The following is a 22,963-nucleotide window of genomic DNA, read 5'->3' as shown; positions in this document are numbered from 1 at the left end:
GTTTTCAACTGCAGTGATACTGGAAATACTTTATACGATGAATGCTGACACAACACATGTACGTTATGTTGTTGAAAAATGAAAAAGTACTTGAGAAATTGTATAAACAGACATTGTAATGTATGCATGCATGAACGAAAATACAAGTTAAGCAATAAGTGCCGCATCTTCGTGTCTCCTCCATCACTTCCAGCTACATGTTCAATAGATTTTACCTCTTTGTGCTAAATCATCTGCTCGGCAGTGGTGTCTGTTGTTTTCAGGGTTCTGTGTGATTGTCACTAAGAAGAAGAAAAACCCCTTTTTGTAACTTCACCTGTCTCTACTCTTCAACTGGGTCTTCATTTAGCATGCTGAGCTGGAGGTTACCTTACAGTAGAAAGTGGCCAGAGATAACATTGCTTTTGAACTGGGACATTATCAAAGTGAATTAATTAAAAGAATCAAAATAGAGTAAACATACACACACAGCTGACGGTGATTACTATACTTCAATTTCCATTCCCGAGGAAGCGATCATAAGAAGAGTTTTTAAAAATCTGTCAACTGATGTATGGCTTCACTAGTATGAACTACTAGGCAAAAGTATAAAATCACAAATCAGCTTCTGAATAGCAAGGACATTATTACATGAAATATCAAAAACATCATTTTGAAGCTCCCTGTATTTTTTCAACATTGTTTATTACTAGTAAGCAGATTTTTATTTTCTGACATTTCAACCCTCAGTAGCAATCCAAGGAGCCATTCAGACATTGGCTTTTTGTCACTGAAACTGCTAATAATGACCTCAGTGCACTCCGCAAATACTACTCATTGCAGACGCATAAACACTCAACATACACTGCAAGGGAGCTGGCCAGTTGCCCTGACCCATACAGTGAGAAATGGCCATAACCCTGGAACAAATAAAGCCACCCAGTACAGACCTAGCATTTCCCCACCTGGTAATTGCCTCAGAAATGGCATTGAAATAATGAGATTCGGCTGAGGCAGTGCCGTGGCTAGCCTGAACGCAACACTTTTGTACCTCAGCTATGCAGCTGTGAATGTGCACACAGGATTTAGTGTATGTACAAATATCAATGTATTTGTCATTTGCCTCTGCAGGGTAGGTAGGTTGAAGAGGTTAAATGGTTTTATTTGCTATTGCACATTTGCTCTGTTGATCGCCATGCTGTAGTGGAACTGCTATTGTACAGTATCATAGAGGTACTTATCCTGCAACCTGTGAAAAGCTGGAACAAACCACACTGATTTGAGAACAGATTTCATGTTGCTGACATGTTTAAAACAGCTGGTTTGTGTTTTCTTTTTTCTTTTCTTTTTAAAAATTGTTTTTGAAATATAACTAAAATGTGATGTTAGATTAAAGCCATAAATAAAGTAGAAATTTTGTTGCTGTATCAATAATTTATTTATTTAATCCAGCAGTTCTCAAAAGTCACCAAATAAAACTTCTCAAAGTGTTTATACAGTTTTGAAGGCAGCAGAAAGATTAAGTAAAATGAAACTCTTCCTTAAATGAGAATGTCAGGGATCAAATCTGAAGGTCAGCCACCATCTTTTTTTTCCTGTGAAGACCAAAACCAAGAAATGTTTTGGTGATGATACAGATTACAGATTCAGGATGACTCAAGTGTCAAATGGTGCGCACTAATAGCACCCTTTAATCTTTGCTTGCTACTACAAATTCTTTTTCGGTGTGTTTCTCATTCACACATGCTTATGAAGGTAAATATGTTGCAAAACGCGAGGGCTTGTAGAATAAATCACCCAGCCTGGTGATACAGTCACAGTCATAGGACACAAACTGTTTCGTGTTCCTCAATTTAAATTTCTTCAAATTATTTTGAGTTCATGAAGATGAATCATGTTCAACTATTGTTTGAAATACATTATTAATTGCATGTGTTACTTTTTTTCAGTTAGTCATATAAAAATGTTGTGATCACATCTTTTAAAATTTTGCTTTTCTGGTTGCCATAGTGACACATCCTTGGTTTCTCTACGAGAAAAACGTAGCAATTCATGTCTATGAACACAAAAAATTGATCCATCTTTTTGTAACTATTTCACAGCCATAAGACTGGCCTTTACACACTCACCCACTTTTTGCTTTGAGTCCAGTGTTTTGCCCAGGGCCAGTCTACACAATACACCATCCTACCTCCCCATAGGCAGGATAGTGTACTGAAAGAAGAAAATTTCAATACCAAGCACCAAAATTAGCAATTCAGATACAATTCAGCATTACAGCCAATAAAATTAATCGTGAAAGAATGCTGATAACACCTCTGGGAACCCCAAATTCAAAAACATAAAATCCCTCAGGGTGATTAAAGAAAAGCTCTTGGTCTCAGTAGTGTAAATTCTACTACTTTGCGTTTGAACCATTTCCAGCGAATGTTGACAGATGCAGCTCTGTTTGAGTGCATTTCTGACAGACTTTGGATCGCAGTGGGTTGCCCGTGCTGAAATGTGTATTGTTGTAAATCAAACAAGACAGAACTGTGGATTTTGTTTTTCATTTGATTCATTGTGATTAATAAGCCATACACCATGTGGTGCAGTACTAAACTCCGATAGCAGCTGGTAGAATTCGAGCAAGGTCAGAGAAAAACACTCGAGGACTTCAAATAATTTCCCAGACCGAGGATGAAAATGCAAGTTGAGAAACTAACTTCACTGAAGAATTTTATATCATGCATTACAATAATTAATAGTATATATATATATATATTCTATAGATACATAAATTACTCATAATAGCACCCTTAGAGATATAGTGTATTGCAATCACTGCTGAATTAATTTGTGTCTGGACACCCATATGCCCAAGCCAAAGACTCATTCTCTAATTTTATTCCTTGGCAGTTGTGCCCCAAGCGGAAATCAAAGAGCAAAATAACTGTGGCATGTCTTTGTGGTCACCAAGCCGCCATATTTTCTCTTACTAAATGGTAGCTACCAGTAGAGTTTGCTACTTTAACTGAACCCTGTGGTTTGATTCTCTGTGCCGGATTATCCTTTATGAAAATCATTACCAGTCTGTTAAGTCTGTCTTGTGTCATTGTACTCAGAAGCCTTTTATATTTTTGTTTGTTTGTTTGTTGCAGTTTTAGGAAACTGTGATCTCCTGCAGCAACTTACCTGGTGCAAAAAGCAGTGGGACAACCAAATTCGATTCGATTATTGGAGACTGGAGGTGAACTCGAGTTTCTGTAGTTGTTTAGTTCCAGCATCTAGAAGTCTGCTCAAAGCATTCAATTCTGCAGGATATCCTTTGCTTTTAATGTGTCTGGTGTCACGATGTGTCACGGCTTTTTCCAGTGCGATGTTTCCCTGGGGAAAAGTTCTAGCATTTTTCTTATTGACAGATGCGATCAGATTCACTTCCCCAAATATGTCTCTGTGCCCTGGATGTCAGAAAAAATACTCTTCCACAACATCAATAGTGTAGTCCAGTAAAACAGCTTGTAAACCTGTTGTGTGGATCCATTATTACCTCACTGTCTCCCTTGTAGTTGAAGATATTTTTCCTTTTTTGGGGGGAGGGTGTCACAGTGCACTGTTTCAGGAAATCGGGTCTCTGCATCCAACTCCTGCGCCAGATATTTTTCATTTGACTGCATGCTTTCAAATTTGCCATCAGTGTGATTGTCCAACAGGAATCATTTTGTCACATTCAGCTGTACTACTGCACTAAGTACACAGTGTCTGCAGAGTCATACCAGTAATATTTATCTCATTTAAAATGCCATACCATGTTATGATGGCGCATGAATGGTTGCCTTTTGATCTTAGCTGTAATGACTTCAGTTTCACATCTAGTTTTAGCTTCACAAGCAGCAGTTGGACTTTCATCTTGTGACACTTATCGCAGTGCATCTCATGCTGCCTCTAACTGGGTTTGAGCACATGTGTACCTGACCTTCACGTTTCACAAACTCTGTTTTGAATATGTTTATGTTTACCCCTCATTTGATCTACCGTTATTGTTCTTGACCGCTCGTGTCCATAATGTCAACATCCTGTCCCCTAATGTTTCCAGTGACATCATTCGTGATAGGATGCATGCAATCGGTTATCTCTGCAAATTCCAGGAAATGCTTTCTAATCTCTACGCTTCTCCCTCTGTGTTGTAACAAAGTGTACAATCACAGTCATCTGTTCTGTTCTGCTCACAGTAGGAGCACGGTCTAAAAATATGGAGCAGCATCTAGCTGACCGCAGCACTGTGAGAATTTCCTGCTGAATGTGAGATGCTTTGCATTGCTGTCATTTCACTTGGAATGTCCTTGCCTAAATAGTGAATATGTATTTCTTTTGAAGTTACTCTCCATATGTGTCCAGCCATAAAACTGTCAGATCAACCTCACTAGTTTAGGCAAACTGTTACTGTTCTTCAAACAACATATGCGCTTGTGTGGAATGCCAGTTTTTGCATATACATTACCTCATAAGAGGAAACTACTGCTATGACTCATTCTCAATTCATTGTCTTGGCCTGTTCCCCACTGATTTTGTATCTGCACTATATAGATAAAAGTCCACGGACACCTACACATTACACCTACAGGAGCTTCTGGCCATGGAAGCCCATCACACGAAGCTCCTGGCACAACTTTTTTTTTAGGTTTGGCACTCTGTCGTTCCTGAATAGGTAGAGCTTTGGTGCCTTTTATGAACTATGCGCCTCAGCAATCCCAACTGTGTAACATTATGTGATCTGCCACTTTGTGGCTGAGTTGCTATGGTTCCTAAACTCTTTTACTTTTCAGTAATGCAAATTATATCTGATCATGGAATATTTAGAATGCAAGAAAGTGCATTAACTGACTTGACTCCTATGGCTCTTTTGAGCAAACCATTCTTTTACAAATGTTTGTAAAGGCAGACTGCATGGCTAGGGCCTAAACACCTTTATCATCTAATACCTTTGTTTATATACAGTAGTGTGCAATAGAAGTCTTGTTCAGTCCTTTGTTAAAACCATCTAACTTTGTGTGATTTCTCACTAGCATCACCTTTTTCCCAGTCTTTAACATCATCTTTTGATAGGACTTTATCACACTTCTCCATGATGTCCTTGGGGTATTGTTGTTGGGCATTTGATTCATCAAAATACCCCAAATCTTCACTTTTTATATAAGCAGCCAGATACTTTACATGCTGTATTGTTTTTCATGGCTTGTGAGAGCTTGGAGTGAGTGTTAGTAGGCAATTGGTTGCCCAGAGTAACTGCCACATTCCTCATCAGTATTTTTTTCCTCTCATTTCCCACCTTTGTCCAGAGGCCTCCACAGGCAAAGGAAATGGCCTGACGAGGCTGACCCTGAAATGTGTGAGGAATTAAAAAGCAAGCTGCCTTTTAGTTACTTGGCATGAACATGTTCTGCTAAGAAAACAGTTTCTCTTTAACAGAAACAGGTTTTCGTTGCCCGAGTGGCGCTCTAATGTGCAGTAGATCACAACCCATTGGTTGGTGTGTTAAAGACAGACATGTTGCAACAAAATATTCTACTTGAGGGTGAAAATTTGACTTAGCTATGATACCAATGTGACAAATCTTTTAAAATAAAATGATGGCATTTATAAATCTGTGGATTCAGAGTGTTTTTAGAATATATTAGATGAGAAGATTGCCTGGACCGACTGATGAATACTGGATGAATAGATAGAGAGTGAATTTGTGTGAAGTAAATCTAAGCTGTAAAAAGGAGGCTGAGTAGATAGTTTTGTAAGCTTAGTAAATTTTGCATATGTTCTGCTCAGGTTGAAAGTGTTGTTGGAACGCACTTGTGGTCGAATTTAATCTATTTATTTGGCTAGAGCAGTTAGTGTTTCAATCCTTGAGGCACATGGGCTAAATATTACCAATAATATTAAACACTTTTTGTTAACCAGTTTGACTTTTGTATGAAATACTTTCTTCTAGGTCTGTTTTTAAATTATGCAGCTCGTATACATCGGCTTATATTTTTTTCATGACTCATGTCTTTTAGTGACACTGTTAAATGCATGAATAGCGTTAAGATTGCATGCCATGGAAAAACTAGCCAGAGGCGCTGAGCTTCTTTGAGCATTTTTATGTGTTTGACATCAGCAAAATCTAATAACACAGGCCATCTACATCCTCTGTGAAGTGTACACTATAAGGCCATACACTGTTTGTATCAGATACAGTTTTCACAATGGACATTTTAACATTTCATAGTCTTATTGTACCAAACAGCTTTGAAGGCTTATTGATGATTGATTTTCCATAATACTCTTAACTAAGCGTTGCCATCTATGATCGAACGTTTTAACTTAACTTCAACTTAATGTCTGTTCGTTTACAGCCAGTGTGAGCTGCAGAGAAAATGAGATTAGACCTTTTGCAGCATGCAATCACTCAGCAGATCGACATGGATTTGGCCGTCAACAATTTACTAAAGTCATGGTGGCAGCTGTAAAGAGACTGAAATCTCTCCCTGCCCTTTGGAATAGTGCAGTGTTAGTGAGGAGTGTATGGGCGATGGGGGATAGTGAAATTATTTGAAATAGTTATTACCAGTGTATCCTAATCTCCTAATACCACTCCCTCACCTTCAGTTACCGTCTCAAAAACAAAGGGATACGATTTGATTCAGGTCTAGATTAGGTTTGTGTGCCTGTGTTCATGTGTCCACGTGTTTGCTGGGATTTTTATGTGTGTCTGTACTGCACAGAGACCGAGGGGTGGCAACATCTTTTACAAGGAGCTCTTGTGTCCGGAAGCCATTGTCTGTATGCCAAGATGACAAGCGAGTAGCCCTGGCAATGGATGGTGCCCTGCAGATGAAAAAAATAAATAAAAACAGAGCCATTGTTTCAGAGGCCATGAGCAGAATATCTGCAGGGGTCTGAGGCCAAACCACTGCTTGTAATAGCTTGTCTATAGGGAAACACATTTGTCACATTTGTCTTGTTGGCAAAATGAAAACCCAAACGGCTCGTTCTACAAGATAAAAGAGCAACTACAGTGGCTGACCACTGAATTGTACAGCCGCCATTAAGAGGTTCATTCATATAGGATCGTTTCTTTACATTTTGGGGTTATTTATGTGTATATTTGTTTATTTAAATATTGACTATATTCAAATGATTATGAATTCTAAAACCTTTTTTTAAACACAAATTAACAGGTGAGGTCACACTTTTTGCTCATTTTGTTCTGAAGCTTGTCAAACAGGTAAGGTATTTCTCTATATGTTAGTCATGTAACTATGTTTTATATAAGGCACTGTAGAATCAACTGTTTGTAATATTCTGCATTGTGTTCGATCTTTTAATTTAAAGGATAGTCACCACCATAAACACAAAAGACAAAAGGACTGCCTTGCTGGTCACTGACTGGATCTTGAAGCAAATACAAAAAGAAAGCCATTCGGTCCTGTTTACACAGTATGAGATCAAACACTGTTGTCTCAAAAGACGTAAGAGAAGAATACACAAAGTGACAAAGCTCCTGCAGATTAATGAAAACTACTGAATAACAATACCCAATATTATTGGGTAATATCTTTGTAAAAATCTGCATTAGAAAAATCTGCAGCATTGGTTGATCAGATAAGTTCAGCTATAGCTGTCTTAGACATGAGAGTCACCAATTACCTGCTGAACAAGAAAAGAAGGCAGCAGGGATGCAATGAGCATATGCTCTGTAAACCAGAACTGAGCATCAAGGACAGTGGAGTACACGCTGAACTAGAAACATCAGATAGATGAAGGCCCACAGAGAGACACCAAGAAGAAGGTAAACCCCACCAGAGAGACTAACACAGATCAGAAAAGGTCTTTGACCTTTGTCCAAGAAATGACAGTGGGTATAAGTAAAAGTAAGCAAGACAGAAAATGATTTCACTCTTAAATTTATTTTAAAAGACTAAAAAAAAAGTCATTTATTTAAAAAACAACATGCTTTGAACACAGAAGATTATTTTTCTTCTGGCTGGATTTAGTTATAGTATCTCAGTAAAGTAAATGAGTCTTAATCCAAAGTATATTCTTTTGACTCTTAGCAAGATAGCAAGAAAACAATATTCTTTAATTCCCTTTACTTTCTGTCTTTTTATTCAGCATGAGCTTAACCACACCCAGCAAACTGACAGCTATTGTTAATGGTATTATTGTGCAAATTTAGCAGCAGTGTGGCTGAACTGCTTTGCTAAGGCTGACACTTCTTAATGAGTGAAGATAGTTTGACCTTCAACATTTTAAAAAAATGAATAAGATAATTGTAGCTTTCATTCATGTTAGCAATGTTATCCTTTTTGCAAAAAGAGAAGAAAAAAACATAACTGAGCTTTCAATAATATTAATATTTCCAGGTCAAACAGTTTTGTTGCTAATTGCTGAGAAAGTTTTTATTATATTCTGTTAGTGGTGTTGTTTAAATGAGTATTTCTAGATGTGGGCTGCATTGTTTAAAGGTAAAACAAAGAAAATTGATTTTTACCAAAGTCCTAAATGCCAAGAGAGAAAATGAACTGACCTGGGACCTGTTGGACTTTTATTTGCCTCTAAAGCATCGAAACACCTGTGCACTGATTCTCCAGAATCAAGTGTTGTATGAGGTTGATTTCTGGTGACCAGCCGGTGCCCTATGGATGGGAGCATTGCCACTGTCACGTTTTACATTAAACATTAAATATTTCCAATATCTGAATACTTTCAAATGGTAATTTGATGATGAAAATTGGTTCAACAAAAGAATAAACCCACTCATGTACTAGCTTCTGACATCAGCTATTTTTTCTTGATTGAACATTCTGTCTGCTTATGAAACTGAAGGACAGCATCATTGTTCTAAAATGGAAGAAATTTAAAAAAAAAAAAAGTGTATAAAAAATGCAGTAGAAATCAGTGATAATGTGAAATACAAGAACAAAAAATTGCTGAGGACTATGCGGTCTCATTTGGGCCTCAGTGATAGATTAAGCCCCAGCATTCAAAGACAGTGTGTTCAAGGGTGGAAGTGACTTTGCCAAGACACTGTGAGATAAGAAGCTAACTGTTATTAGTTTAATGGGAATGATAGTCTGCCCAAAGCAGTGTGTGCAAGTGGCATGGGAGCATCATTTTTCTTTGCAGTCTTTCTTGCACTGCACTGAGCCTGAGTAGCGGTGAGAGAGCAGCAGTCTGCCAATTGTTTTGTGGGAAATATAAACCACTGAAGACAAAGTATTACTCATATGACCACTGGGCTAACAGATCTAGGTCCAAGTTGCCACAGTATTTATTCTTCATTACTATGATAGGCCAGATAATACCTCTGATATTAGTATGGTCTGTGCTAGTAGGTCCAAAGAAACACTAGCCTATCCAGGATCCCTTCTTGCTGTATGCTTTTCCACTTAGTACATCTGTGGGAGCAATTGTGTCAAAGCTACTATAACAAGGTTCAGAAATGTGTTCAACAATGATTATGGGTGCTGAGCTGTTCATTAGTTGACTTATCAATGTGAATATGTCATCATTTTTAGGACCATTACATATTCCTTTGGTGTACTGCTGTCATCTCAAACAGATTTCAAGATCTTGATGGCTGTCATTTTCATGTTGGATTGAAACTCTTGCAACGTTATGAGTTTCAATTATTTGTTATGAACCTAGTTCTATATCTGTGGATGTCATGCTACAAAACCAAAGCAATCACTCCCTAAACCACACGCAGTCCCAGAACAATATCCTTTACATTGTTAAAGCTTGTTAATAGCTTGCATTACCACTAAATTATGATTTTGTATTTCTGTAGGTTGCGCATTTGCGAGGTTAAAACTAGATGTCAGTAATGCCAAATCCAATTCTTTGCATATTTGGTTGCTGCCTGCAAGCCCATATTACAATGCTTATTCAGGACCTTGGCAATTCAAAGCCCATTGAGGCACTTTTCCCTTCCAACCTCACTGCTTTCCATTTCACTGCACCAGCCATTTTACATAGCAGTACAATAACACAAGTCAGGGCAAATGAGTGTGAGCGTGAGACTGAGTGACAATGAGTGGGTCGATGTATGTGTCTATTATTTATGTGTGAGTACCTTTGAGTGACAGGAGGGAGTGTGTTGCCATTTGTAAGGATTAGAAGAATAGTGAGTAAACAGATGGATTTTAGGTAGTGCTGCAAAAAAAAAGAAAAGCAGGGCAAGAAAGAAATATTCATGCTGCTTTACTTTGACCAACTTAACAGCCAACAAAGTTTGAAGGAAAACAGAAAAGGAAAGTTTATAGGTTTGTAAGTCCTGTTTACTTTGTTTCAAGAGGTTTTTCTTGCTGTTGAGTTTTGCTGTGCTGTGTCTGGGTTCTGGTTTTTTGAGCTTTTTGTTGTTGTTGTTTCTTTTCTGGAAAAGAAATCGATATTACTTTGGAGCAAGTAAGTGTTATGAGATGTCAAATTTGGTCCCAGCCAGGACCAATGCTTGCCTAACATATCCCCCCCAAGAGTTTCTGGCTGCTGCATTTTGTGGCACACAGCAAATGTGCAAAGGGTTTCTGCCCAAACCACAGATTCCTGCTACACCCAAGTATTTTTTACACGGTTGTAAAGTTTTAAAAATAGAAAACGACCAGCAAATGCAGATTTATAACACAAAGGAAAATAAGCAACACTTCTAAAGATCTTTAAAAAATAAAAACTCCATCTTTCTAACTATTGTTGTATTTCATGGGCGTATCATTGACTAATGTGCTATAAAATAAAGCCACTTTGTGAGACTGCTGTTGTATGAATAAATAAACCCAGCTTGTTCCCAAAGTCAAGAGTGCTGCAGCCCATTTAAAAACCAGAAAATTCCCTTCACTCAAATCTTCACTCAAATCAAAATACAAGATAAAGCGATGCATTTCCTTGAAAATTTCATTTTAAAAACATAATCAATTGCTAATGCTACCCAGTCATATGTAAAGCGTTAAGGCCAGGTGTGACCCACCTGCCAACCCAATATCATGACAAAGTGTGTAATGGACATGCCGGTCCACCGTGTCAATTTCATGCTTTGATCTCCAAAACATTGCAGCAAAGGGAGATATTTTATTTCAAACCAACATGATTAAGGACCCGGAAATATCCTTAATACGTTTTTTGCTCACCACCGACTTCGTGGCTTAAAATATATTATCTCCCCCTGCTGGTAATGCAACTTCTGCACGCATCTCCATTTCACATTTTGGAGAGGCAAAGCGTGAAATGGACACGGCAGGCCGACATGTCTATTACACATTTTGCTCTGATACTAAGTTGACCTGCCACTGCAGTAAATGAGGGTCAGAGTCATGAGTAACATCACAAACTAACCTCCTATTATCAGTTTTAATTCACAAATCAATCCTTCCAGTCTCTTCCGTTTATCCTTGTCTGGGTCGAGGGAAGCTGGAGGCTATCCCAGCTACCATAGGGCAGGAGGTGGGGTATGCCCTGGACAGATGGCCAGTCTGTCGCACAGCCAACAGTAAATAAACAAATACATTTAGATAAATACATAACTGTACCAAGTTGTAATTTCAACCTGAGTTTTTGTTATTACTCCTGCAGTACTTTAACAGCCCACCAGGTGAATACACATATAAATACACAAATCAGCCACAACTTTAAAAACAGCCATGTTTATATTGTTTAGCTTACACCAAAATAGATCTGTCCATTTGGGTGTCCCATGGCTGGCAGGGAAAGCTGGCAGTGGATCATTTTGATCTTGTTGGTTACAAAGTGAGAGTCTGGAGTCTAGATCAATACTATGGGCTCTTTGTCCTGTTCCTTGAGACTTTTTTGAACAGCTCTTGTGACATGAGGCAATGTCCAGCTAAGAGAGGCCACTGTCACTGGGGAATGCCATCACCATGCGGGTGTGCTTGGTCTGTAGCATCCAGATGCATGAAGGTTTCCCAGCAGACAATTACGCAGCAGTGAAAAGATTCAACTAATTGTTGGTGTCTTAATATTTATCTGTTGTTGCTGAATGGACATATGATCACACGCTAAATGGTTAGCTGCAACTCATAATAGGAGTCATTCTGCCTTTTGAAAAAAGAAATACCAAAGGGACCAAAGACTGAAAAACAAACAAAAACAACGAAAATAAAAGGCTGTCGGCAACTGGTGAATTCAGTTTTCACTTTATGTTGAAAACAGTTTAGATTTCACTCCCAAGTTTTCATTCGTGTCCTACTGTGAAGGAAAAAAATATTCTGAACACCAGAATTTAATTTGGCAACATAAATTAAGTCAGAGTGAAAGTTATTCTAGCTTGGAGACACATTTCATGATTCATCCTAAAAAAATATTTCTTTATTTCTGTTGCAATAGTGACTCTTAAAATGATGCCAAAGACTGTATCAGTATCAGAATTAATTAGGGGGCCAGGCTTATCAATAGTTGCCCAGCAAGAATGACAACCTTGAAACTTGCTATACAAAGCCACTCACCTATCAAGAACGATTGTAATATAACAAGCAAATGGTTATTTTATCATCTAATCACAGAGTCATTCATCTTGCAGAGTCATGATTATCCATGTGACAGAAACCCCTCACACCAAGTATAAGAGAAGATTAAGGACAAGCGTGCGTGCCAGTGTTGAGGAACACAGCTGAACAAATTAATTATTGATGGGATCCTTTCAAAGCCTGTGGCGTCACTAGGTATCCATTGTTACCTCTGTTGTTGTTTGCAGCTCTTAGCAGGGCAGAGAGGATGGAGACGAAGTAGAGAAGAATAAGGTCTACGAACTTTGCCTCTCTCCTCCCGCCTATGAGGTGAATCATGGCACAGTCAAATTTTCCCTTTTGGAATCTCATTTTCTCTGAGTTTTATTCATCTAATAACACAGTGAGCGTGTTTGACTAGTACTGCAAATCTGTGAATAATCGTTCATTTACTTATTAATTTTGTTTTACTCATATCGATCAGCTGATGAGTAATATATATTGATGAAACATGTCAAGCACCAGTACACAAAACGTATTACAATTGTTTATTTTTAACTTTATATCCATAGGGAAATATACTGTCAGTTCTAGGGTAGTGATCTGGAAAGAAAAAGACCCTGTCTAACAGAATGGTTTTATAGCCAGGCAGCGTGGAAATAACTCTAAAATACTGACAAAATGCCTTGTACTCATTGCAAGGGTACCTTGGCCATGCGTGATCTGCTGCTGTGGTGCCAGAATGGCTTAAGTTCCTGTACAGAGTTGCTTCAGGCATGCAAAAGTGACAAATTTCAACATTGCCGGACAAATATTTTGTGTGACTTTATCATGGTGTAGCTTTACCATAATAAGCAGATAATATAGGGTACATTATCAAAGGTAAAATCTAAGTCCTACAACTCTTCTAAACAAAGGAATAACTTCATTTTCAGCTTACTTTAAAGAGACATTTTGCAGTTAATCTACACAGACGTAAACACCATCAAAATCATATTTCAGTTACAAAATATTCTATTTTTTTTTTACTGTAATTACACCTCAGCTAATCACAAAAAAAGAAGTTAGTGCCTTCCTAGTATGTTCATCAGTGATACGAAACCAACCAGATCATTTAACACCAGCATCCAGTACTCAAAGATAACAGGTAGTTCAAGAGATCGTTTGTAAGAATGGAACATGATTTTCTGTGATACAGAAATTAATCAATCTATTTGGTTTCATTTATTTGCCAAGACTCATTATGGCAGAACAGAATCCCAGCGGTGATAGACGATTGGTGCTGGTGAAGATGGGGACTTGGATGGGTTCTGATTGAGCAGAGTGAGGCAGAGATGGGGAGGAGGTGGCTGTACAAATGACAGACTGGAATACAGAATGACAGAAGAGCACTGAGATTTAAAGCACATGGGTTGGAGCTGATTGGCTCACTGAAGGTGGGCAAGAGAATGATTGGACTAGAGTAATGATGTCAGCATTGACTTTGACAGCGTGGGAAGTGCGGTAAAGAATAGACTAGGAGGTGGACATCAAGGAAGCAGGTAAATGGGTGATTACAGATCTTCTATACTGAATGCATGAATAAGTTTCATCATGAGCATAAAATTGAGAAAAACTAGAAAATTGAGAAAATTGCTGAAAAATCATAAATTTCACCAATTTATTTTTGCCATGCTAACAAACATGCTAATGTTCAACTTTATGGCCACTCGAGGTTAGGCAAGATTAATGTGACTCTATTTCTGAAAATGAATTAAGCACTCATAATTGTGTTTGTATTATATGCACATATGTGTGTATTTTTCCTGAAACAATGTAAAATCCATTGTTTTGTTTTTTGGTTTTGGTTTTCATTTAAGACCATTCATTAACTCATGGGCACAGTGCTTTGCAAGTTTTTACCAATCAGTGAGTTAAGGTCCTAATTGTTTATGACATTGATAAAAGTTTTTAATGATATTTAAATATATCTTTTTAAAAACTGGGTTATTGGTAAGGGTTACACCTAAAAGCAAAGTAATGATTCATAATCATGTCACGGGAGACAGTGCAAACACCATGTAAACTTACAGATTTCTATGATGAATAGGTCCGATTTTGCAGTCGAACATAGAAACATACCAAATGTTTAAACTGAGATAATTTATTATTTCATGAAAATTTTTAGCTCATTTTAAATTTCATGACAGCAATAGAAAAAACAGTTGAGACAGGGCTTACTACTGTAGCATCCCCTCTTCTTGTAATGACAGTCTCTAAACATCTGGGAACTGAGGAGACTAACTGCTGGAGTTTTGGGAGAGAAATGTTGTCCCAGTCTTCTCTGATATAGGATTCCAGGTGCTCAGCAGTGTGTCTTCTTTTCATATCTTTCATTTCATGTGCAAAATATTTTCATTTGGTGAATAGCCTGGACTGCAGGCAGGCCAGCTAAACCCATGAAGTTGTAATAGCTGCAGTATGTAGTTTAGCATTGTCTTACTGAATGCAAGGCCGTCCATGAAAAGTACATCAGCTAGATGGGAGCATAAGTTGCTCTGGATCATGTTAGCATATGGTTTTTTTGTATGATAGATTTCTTATCCTGGATCCTGGAAAGTGTTTACAGACAGTGACTTCTGGAAGTGTTCCCCAGTCAAAGCAATGGTTTCCATGTCAGAATCATGCCTGTATTTAATGCAGTGCTACCTGAGAGTCTGAAAACAATGAGTGTCCAGTATTGGGTTTTTTTGGCTTTGTCCTTCTGAAATGGTTCCGCTATTTGTAGATGCAGGTTTTTTTTTTTCCAGATTAATAAGCCTCTGCCCATCTTTCCTTCTGAGAAACTCTCTAAGTTGCTCTTTTTGTACCCACTCATGTTACCAACCTAAGTACCTGGAAAACGTCCCTTCACCTGTTTCTTTTTTAGTACCACTTCCCTTTCCAGCCTTTTGTTGCTCTGTCCCATTTTTTTTTTTTTTTTACTCAGAACGTGTGGCGACATCAAATTCATAAATACCTATTTTTCAGTGACACAGTAAAAAGTCTCAGTGTAAATATCTATTTTTTCTATGTTTTGTTGTGAAAAATGTGATTACAAGAAATCACTGCGTTTTTTTACACAGCAACCCTTATTTTGATTGGGGTTGTAATTTTATTTTCCTGTTTTAAAAATCACCTACCATCTCTAAGTGATCGTCCATAGACTCCGTTTAAAAATCACAGGAGGTAAAATATCAGGTATGTATTAGGAAGCATACTGCACAGACTGCCTCCTGGAAGAAGCAGTGTGTTGTGAATGCCTGTGTGTTTGTCTGTAGTACCCGAAGCCCACAGTGCCATCAGGCCTTTAAAAAGGGAACTGCTACTTTCTCACAGACTCCCTTCCTTCATCCTCTCACGTTCCCTTTTATTTTCACTTCTTTCTTAGACCTATATGTGATTATATATAACCGTATTTTCCTTGACGTCCCGGTGAAGCATTTGTATGTTACAAAGGTGTCGCGAACAATTTACGTTCAGTTTACCCTCAGAATATGTTGCTGCTTTATGTCCCATGTGCCCGTGTGCGTCAACGTTTCTGTGCGCGCCAGAGGAGAGGCTGAAATCTGGAAAGACATATCTGGACATATAAGGAAGGTTAACAAAACGCGTGGGGTATAAATGATATACCACTAAATGGACGAATTGCGTATGTGCCGTGATAGAACGCGGCACACACGCCCAGGCAAACACACAGCTTTACCACACACACTTGAGTAGGACACCGGGCAGAGTGCGTTCCGCTGATCATCTCCGTCCCTCCCTCCAGCAATCGGATTGCCTGTGCCACTGACGACAGCCAGTCACACAGTACCGAGAGTGTGCTGTGGAGAGACTGCATCAAGGAGCTGTGCGCTTGGATCGGGAGCGGTGCGTGGGAGTTGTTCTCCGTCTCTACCTGCCATTTGCATTCCTTCTTTATTCTCATCGGACGAGTTCGGGCTCACAAGGAGCCCCATTACCAAGGGAGGATCGCGCTGTATGTGCGCGTTTGTGTGGGTTATCTGTTTTAACTACTGCTACCGTCTCAGAACTGCGGCAGTGTCGTTGTGGAGAAAGTCGTTGGAAATCAGCAGGAAACGGTTGGCTGGTGTCTGTTCTCCCCTGTCATCTTTTAAAGCTATCTATCAAGGAGATGGACTTGAGATAGTGCGTCTCAATTTGAGTGTTGGTGGCTGGGAGTTGCCGTCGGGAAGAAATGCGAAAGGATGCTTGGAAGCAGTGAGGGCTACAGCAGGTGAGTATTTGGTTAATAAAGCCAGTTAAATAAAATAAAACACATTTAGGAAAAACTGTTTTTTGGTTTTTTTAAAATAATGCAGATCCATTTCAGTTATCGTGCATATGTCACTGCGGTTTCATGTGGGGTGAGGCCAAGATTTTAGAGAGGTGGATAGTATGCAGCCAAACCCTGGTCTCCCCCTGGCTACTTTGAAGAAAACATCCATCAAATATGTGAATTCTAGTGCGCTAGTGGCGACATCAGTTCATAACAGAGGTTTATTTGTAACTCCAAGGAGCGCATTCCGATGTCAAATCAACAATATACATATAAATATATATTCCTGCAAGTCCCAAATGATAAGGACAGAATTTGTTGACAGGACAGAAAAGCAAACGGGGACTTGAGTGTGATTAGGCGCGTCCTCTGCAGGTATCAAAACATCCAATAAAGACACATTCCAAATTCATTTAGAGTTTTGTTATCGGTTCACATTTTAAATCTGCTTTTCTGTTCATTTCTGCGTGTGCGTGTGCTCGTCCGAGAGGACGAAGGCTTAAAGCATTAATCAAATTTAATTGTCCCGCGAATGTGTGCGTGTGTGTGTTTGTGTTCGTGAGAGAGAGAGAGAGGCAGAATATGGACTGTGTCTGTGTGTGTGTGTAGGGAGGAGAGTGAATTGCAAAATGTTATCTTCATCTAGCCTTTATTTGACCACGTATAGGCTCTGCTGAGATAACATTTGTCATTGTGTTGAAGTGTGAGGCAGTCGTGATCCTCCCTCCTATGCCATTTTATTCATCTGCAAAGATGGCTATCTATTAAATGGGCAGCGTATAAAAAGCAAGCAGGCTTCTGCAGCGGTGTGGTGGTGCATTTCTTTTTTTCTTTTTTTTGTGAAACGACTTGGGACTCTTTGTTTTCAACTAGACTACAGACGTGGGATCTATATATAGCACCAATTGCGACGAAACAGGCCACAAGATGAAACTTGTGCGTTTATGGTGCCACACTCCATCTGTTGTTTGTTATTAGAGGCTGCATTTTTAGGGAATGTGACAGCGGCCCCTGAATGTCTCCCCGCTTTATTGTGCAGCACAGCCTATTATAATGTGTGTACTGTTATATGCATATAATTCTCACAAAAGCTGTTGAGGCAGAGCATCAGAAGACTCTGTGATGCTGTGCCTGCAGACATTCATAAAGTGCTGTAGCTCTATTGGTTATAAATAGCCGGAAGGAGCGGACAGCCAGCTCGAACAGGAGCAGCCTCCAGTCGTTCCATCAGCAGCAACAGCACAGCTTCTCTGGCATTATCTGGGCGCACAATCTAACTGATAGATGGGGGGTACACTTTGAAATATCACACAGCCACAAGGGTGTGGCACGTGTATGTGTGTGGGTGAGTGGGGGGCTTTGGTTGGATGGTCCGATGTGCTCTCCCTATCAAGGTACCTTTGTTGCTTCTTGGACTCAGTAATGACTTTAGAGTGACCCCATTACAGTAAGTGTTTTTTTTTTTAAATCCTGCCCTGTGGTTGTTAATTTCATCCCCAGGCTTAAAGCCCTATTTCTGTCATGTTTTACTGTTTTTTGTTTTCATTGATGATTGGCACACTGCTGACTCAATCATTGCTGCTTTGCAGCAGTTAAGAGGCTCCTGAAGTGTGTGATCCGCTTTGTCCAGACGCCCTGGCTGCCTTCATTAAACAAATGTGCAGTCACTGACCTTGACTATCTACATTTTTCAGTAGGATTAACCTCTTTGCCCTACAGTACAGTAGGCTACGACACACATGTAGAAAATGCTCCTCTCCATTCTGGCCTACAAATTCATGCTGCTGTTGGCATGCAGTATTGAATTACAAGACGCTGATCAATGTTTGCAATAAGCTAAATCTCTACATAGCGGCCAGTATAATACAGAGTATCAGATATCACAGGAAAATCTTGATCCTCGTAACACCATTATATTTCAGAGAAGAATGGTTATGTCTTAGTAGCCCATGCTTGAAATGTAATCAGATATAGACAGAGAATGGAACAGTAAACTAATGAGATCAGACTGAAATATGTGTGCAGCATTATTCATTCATGGTAGAGATCAGCCTCACCATAGACAGCAGACTGGGACAGAGAAGCAGTCAAGACAAAGTGGGTGGTGATGGTGTGGACCATGATGTTAGTGTATGATGACTGATCACAGGCTTGCTTTCTCACAACACACTAAGTGACCAATAGTGAGCAGATTTATGATGTGTTAACATGTATCCTGGAGACACTCATCCTGGGTGTAAAGCTAACACCTACTGCATTGACAAGGTGTTTATTAGTTCCCAGTTGTGAGGCCATGGTGCCTACATAATGCTATGATGGCAGCGCTGAGACTTTTCACATGAGACTGCAATTACGTTGTTTTTATAAGCCCCCGGCTGTCGTTCCACTTTTTGCCCGAGGCTGGGTGGCGTGGTTGTAAAAAAGATCTGTAGTGGGATCATAGTGGCTATTTGATGGGAGGAGGAGGAAGCATCTTGTTCACATGTCACTTTTGTCCTTGGCTGATATCTTTAGAAGTGGGTAAGGAGAAGGAACAGCTATATGTGCTGTCAAAAACTCATGAGCATTTTTATTCTCTCTTTTGTAGTTTCAGCAGTGCAATCACTTTCATGTAAGTATTTCCATCTATTTGGAAAGTGTCCCAGACAGCATAGCAGAGGTGCTGGAAACAGCTCCTCAACAGTGTCAACAGCAATCTATTTCTTTTCTTTCCCATAAGGCTAACCTGCCCAAGTCAAACGCAACTTATGAAATGTAGTGTAATTTTTTTTATAATGTAGCACCTGGCTGCCATGTAGGGGCTGTGTCTCGTTGCAGATTTAAGCTACTTTTATGTGTTACACTGTGTTTGTGTTTCTTTGCAGTTGTGCACATATTATATATTTACGGTTCTTGTGGTGGTGCAGTGTCAGGGTTTGTAAAAAAAAAACGCCAAAAAAGATAAAGAAGCACATGTTTAATGTGTTACGTTACTATAAAAAACGTTCTTTAGAATATCTGTTAATTTATTCTGAATTTCTAGAATTCTTACTGTAAACGCTTCGCTGTAGAAAGATACTGGAGAATATGCGGCCCTTGCTGTGCCCTCAACTTTACCTTTAGTGAAAATGGCTTTCACTGTGTCACATCTGATTTCACATTTGTAATTCTAATTGCATTGCCCTTAATCCTGCGATGGTAGAAACATTAACGTGATTATTGTGCACACTAATCCAGAATTTACACCAAAATGGAAACCATTTATTTGTCACATCACAGATACCTGTCACAAAGCTGCAACTACCATACACGTAATATGCAGAAATGCACGGGTTTCAAGTCTTGATGTGTGAATTCTAACAGACAATATCCACATCCTGCTGTGACTTGGCTTTTCCGTTAATATTTAACTGCATGACATATCTTTCATGGCTCATTGCAATCAAAAGCAGGAAGCTAAAGAGAAAATTAATGCAAATAAGCATCTAACGGATGCTTTAAAACTCGGATAAACAACATATTTTTGTCGTCTGGCAAAAAACAACCCAAAAAATTGGATATTGCATTTTGTTTGCATATTGTATTTCAAGTGACCCGAGAGGCAATGCAGGGGTGGAGTTTGTGCAGTTCTAAATACAGTAAAGTAGCATAAAAGCAAAGTGTCTGAAAAGAGTGGGGTTTTAATCTTTTTTGAAGTCTGAAGTCAGGATTTACTTATTTCCAGAGTGCATGAAGCACATGTTTGTGCCCGTGTTAGTCAGGTGGGAGAGGTTAAGAATGGAGGGGGACAGATACCTTTCAAATTCGGGCTGTTTTAGATTTCTGCCCACTGCTTACTCCTTAAGTGAAATGTCATTGTAGTGTACAGTCTTGTTAGAGGCATGTCAGAGGCATGTGTAAATGTCATGCATTTACATTAGCCTGTGGGGTTCATTAACATTTAAAGAATTTCAAAAAAAAAAATCAGACAAGTGCAGCTAATTCTGATCTACTTCACAGCGGTGTGAAAAATGTCTTTAGGGAAATTCTCTGAAGGGGCTTTCCGAGAACCATTTTGTGCTTGTGTGCAAGATCAAGGTCTTCACAAAGAGGTAGGATTTTGAATGGCAACAAGCAGTCAAAATTGATTGCATGCCTACCATCAACTTTTATTAAAAATTTGGATTTCAATAACAATTTAGCCTTTATTGATGCCAGATGAAGCTATTGGTCAAGGGTTTGTATTTGCTAAGGCTTTTTACTAACCCTGTGGAGTGGAGTCATGAATGATGAAAGAGTAATGAAACTCTGTTGCCAGGAAGCCTTAAACACTCACCTCTTGGACGACTGTGTGTAAATGCCACTCTCCTAAACTGTTAGTGGGCTCTAAATTATGTTGACTGAGTGAGCTGATGGCCTAAGACTGACAGCTTTGGATGGGACTTTGGGGTGAAAACACCCGATCAGAAGTCAGTCAAGGAGGCCTCAGCCATTGAAAACGTACTCCATAGTTTCACTTATTTACAGCTTATAGTCATATGGCAAACAGGTGATATAGTGTATAGCTATGCTGTGCACTATATTTACTTTTATGGAGAACAATGGTTACATTTTAGGTGTATCAGCAGGCCACAAAACACATTGAACTGGGATCATCGAAAATGTGATGTTTTTGACGTGTAAATTCCCCGTCCGTCATTTACGTCGTCTTCCCTTCCTTTGCAGTTGTAGACAATGGATATTATTGTCCCATTTGATAATGTCACATGCATTCATGGCTGGAGTTTGAATAAATGGTGTAGCAGCGCTGATGATTACTATTGTGAGGCGAAATTACAATATGTTGCATCTTTCTATTCAAAGCAGCGATTCAAACAGTGCTATTTGGTGGCAATTTGAAACACAATTGTGATACAACAGCAGCTCCACTTTCACAGGCTCACTTGAATGGAGCATATGATATTTTTCATAAGTGGGAACAAGATTTGTGTTTGTGCCCCACCTCCCTGATGTAATGGCTGTTAAAATAGCCCATTGAGATTCAGAGTTCACAGAGTCCGGTGTTTAGGTGCAGTGCTAGTACTCTCGACTCTCTTCCCTCTGTCTAGTAGGCTGACTGAGGATGCACTTAGAAACGGAGTTGTTATTTGCACCCAACCTGCTACATGTCTCCTGTGATTTCAAATCGATTTATTAGCATAAAACATGAAGTCACGTCTTCAAAAAAAGAATATTTTGGCTAGTGCTGAGTTCATTTAAACAATACAGATCTTCCTTTACATTATGGTTGGGCAAACGGTGATCAGTGATTGGCAGAGTTCATTGTTGATTTTTTAAGGATGTTTTTAAGGATTTTTTTGTGTGTGTAGTTTTTAGCTGCAAAACTGTGGATTTAACTCAAAGCATAATTGCTGTATAGCAACATGTGGTGGTAGTGCCTCCTTCATTTTTGTTGTGACGTGGTGAGAGTTGTACACAAACACTGATTCATCAGGTTTGACTGACAGATGTAGTGCCGTGCAGACCCTGGCATTGTATGACACAGGCTCTAAATACATGTGTATGAGTTCATGAGCTACCCCAGAGCTTGTGCTAAGAAACAGCCATGTACTGTTACCTTTTTAACAACAATATTGTGTAGTAAAGGTTAACCCTTTATCTGATAATTGAAGTCTTTCAAACTGTTGGTATTGTGCATTTTAACATGAAAATAGAGTAGATACAATACAGTGTAATAGGTTAATTATGGTAGACTGGTTGTTGAACTGGCTGATTGGAAAATGTTGCCATATTTTTCAAAGCTACTTTACATTAAGATAATGAGCTCTGAATAAGTGTTTCTGATTTTGCATTGTTTTTCTTTGTATTTGATGAGCCTTGACAAGTTAAAATCGCCATTAAAAGCCACTAATCCCATTAGGATTCATTAAGAAAATGACACCTTAGTGCCAAAGTACAGAAAGGCTATCCTCCATGACACATGGATTAAAGTGACTCAAGATAATTCAAATATTTTAATGTGCTTCAAGTCCATTATCCCTTCCTTTCGTGAGATCAGTGTAGCTGCTTTTTATCCATTGACAGTCTGTTCCCATTCATCATGTGATTCAAGAAAACAGGGGCCTTGCTTTGAGGTATAAGGGGGAGCAGCTTTTAGTTCCCTAAAAGCTCCCCTCGTTCATCTCTTTGGTGCTCTGCCTCCATCTTACTCTTTCAGTTTAACTTCCCTAAAAGCTCTCTCAGTCTGGTTTGTCTC

The 22,963-nt window shown here is 39.0% G+C and overlaps 1 protein-coding gene across 3 annotated transcripts in view; it reads left to right on the top strand.

Moving 5' to 3' along the window:
* The window catches only part of lingo1a (leucine rich repeat and Ig domain containing 1a), a 60,523-nt gene that overhangs the window by 19,537 nt on the left and 18,023 nt on the right, over positions 1–22,963 (top strand). The window contains exon 1 of one of the 3 annotated variants that reach the window (XM_031752828.2): positions 16,240–16,707. The exons of 1 other annotated variant lie outside the window; for it this stretch is intronic. The gene's annotated coding sequence lies outside the window, so the exon portion shown is untranslated. Of the gene's footprint in view, positions 1–16,239; positions 16,708–18,172; positions 18,197–22,963 lie in introns of those variants that run through there. One more of the 3 variants, XM_039614392.1, reaches the window with a different exon arrangement.

The sequence above is a fragment of the Oreochromis aureus genome, linkage group 7 (genome assembly GCF_013358895.1).
Source record: "Oreochromis aureus strain Israel breed Guangdong linkage group 7, ZZ_aureus, whole genome shotgun sequence".
NCBI classification, from domain to species: domain Eukaryota; kingdom Metazoa; phylum Chordata; class Actinopteri; order Cichliformes; family Cichlidae; genus Oreochromis; species Oreochromis aureus.
This window is presented reverse-complemented; position numbering and strand designations above follow the sequence as displayed.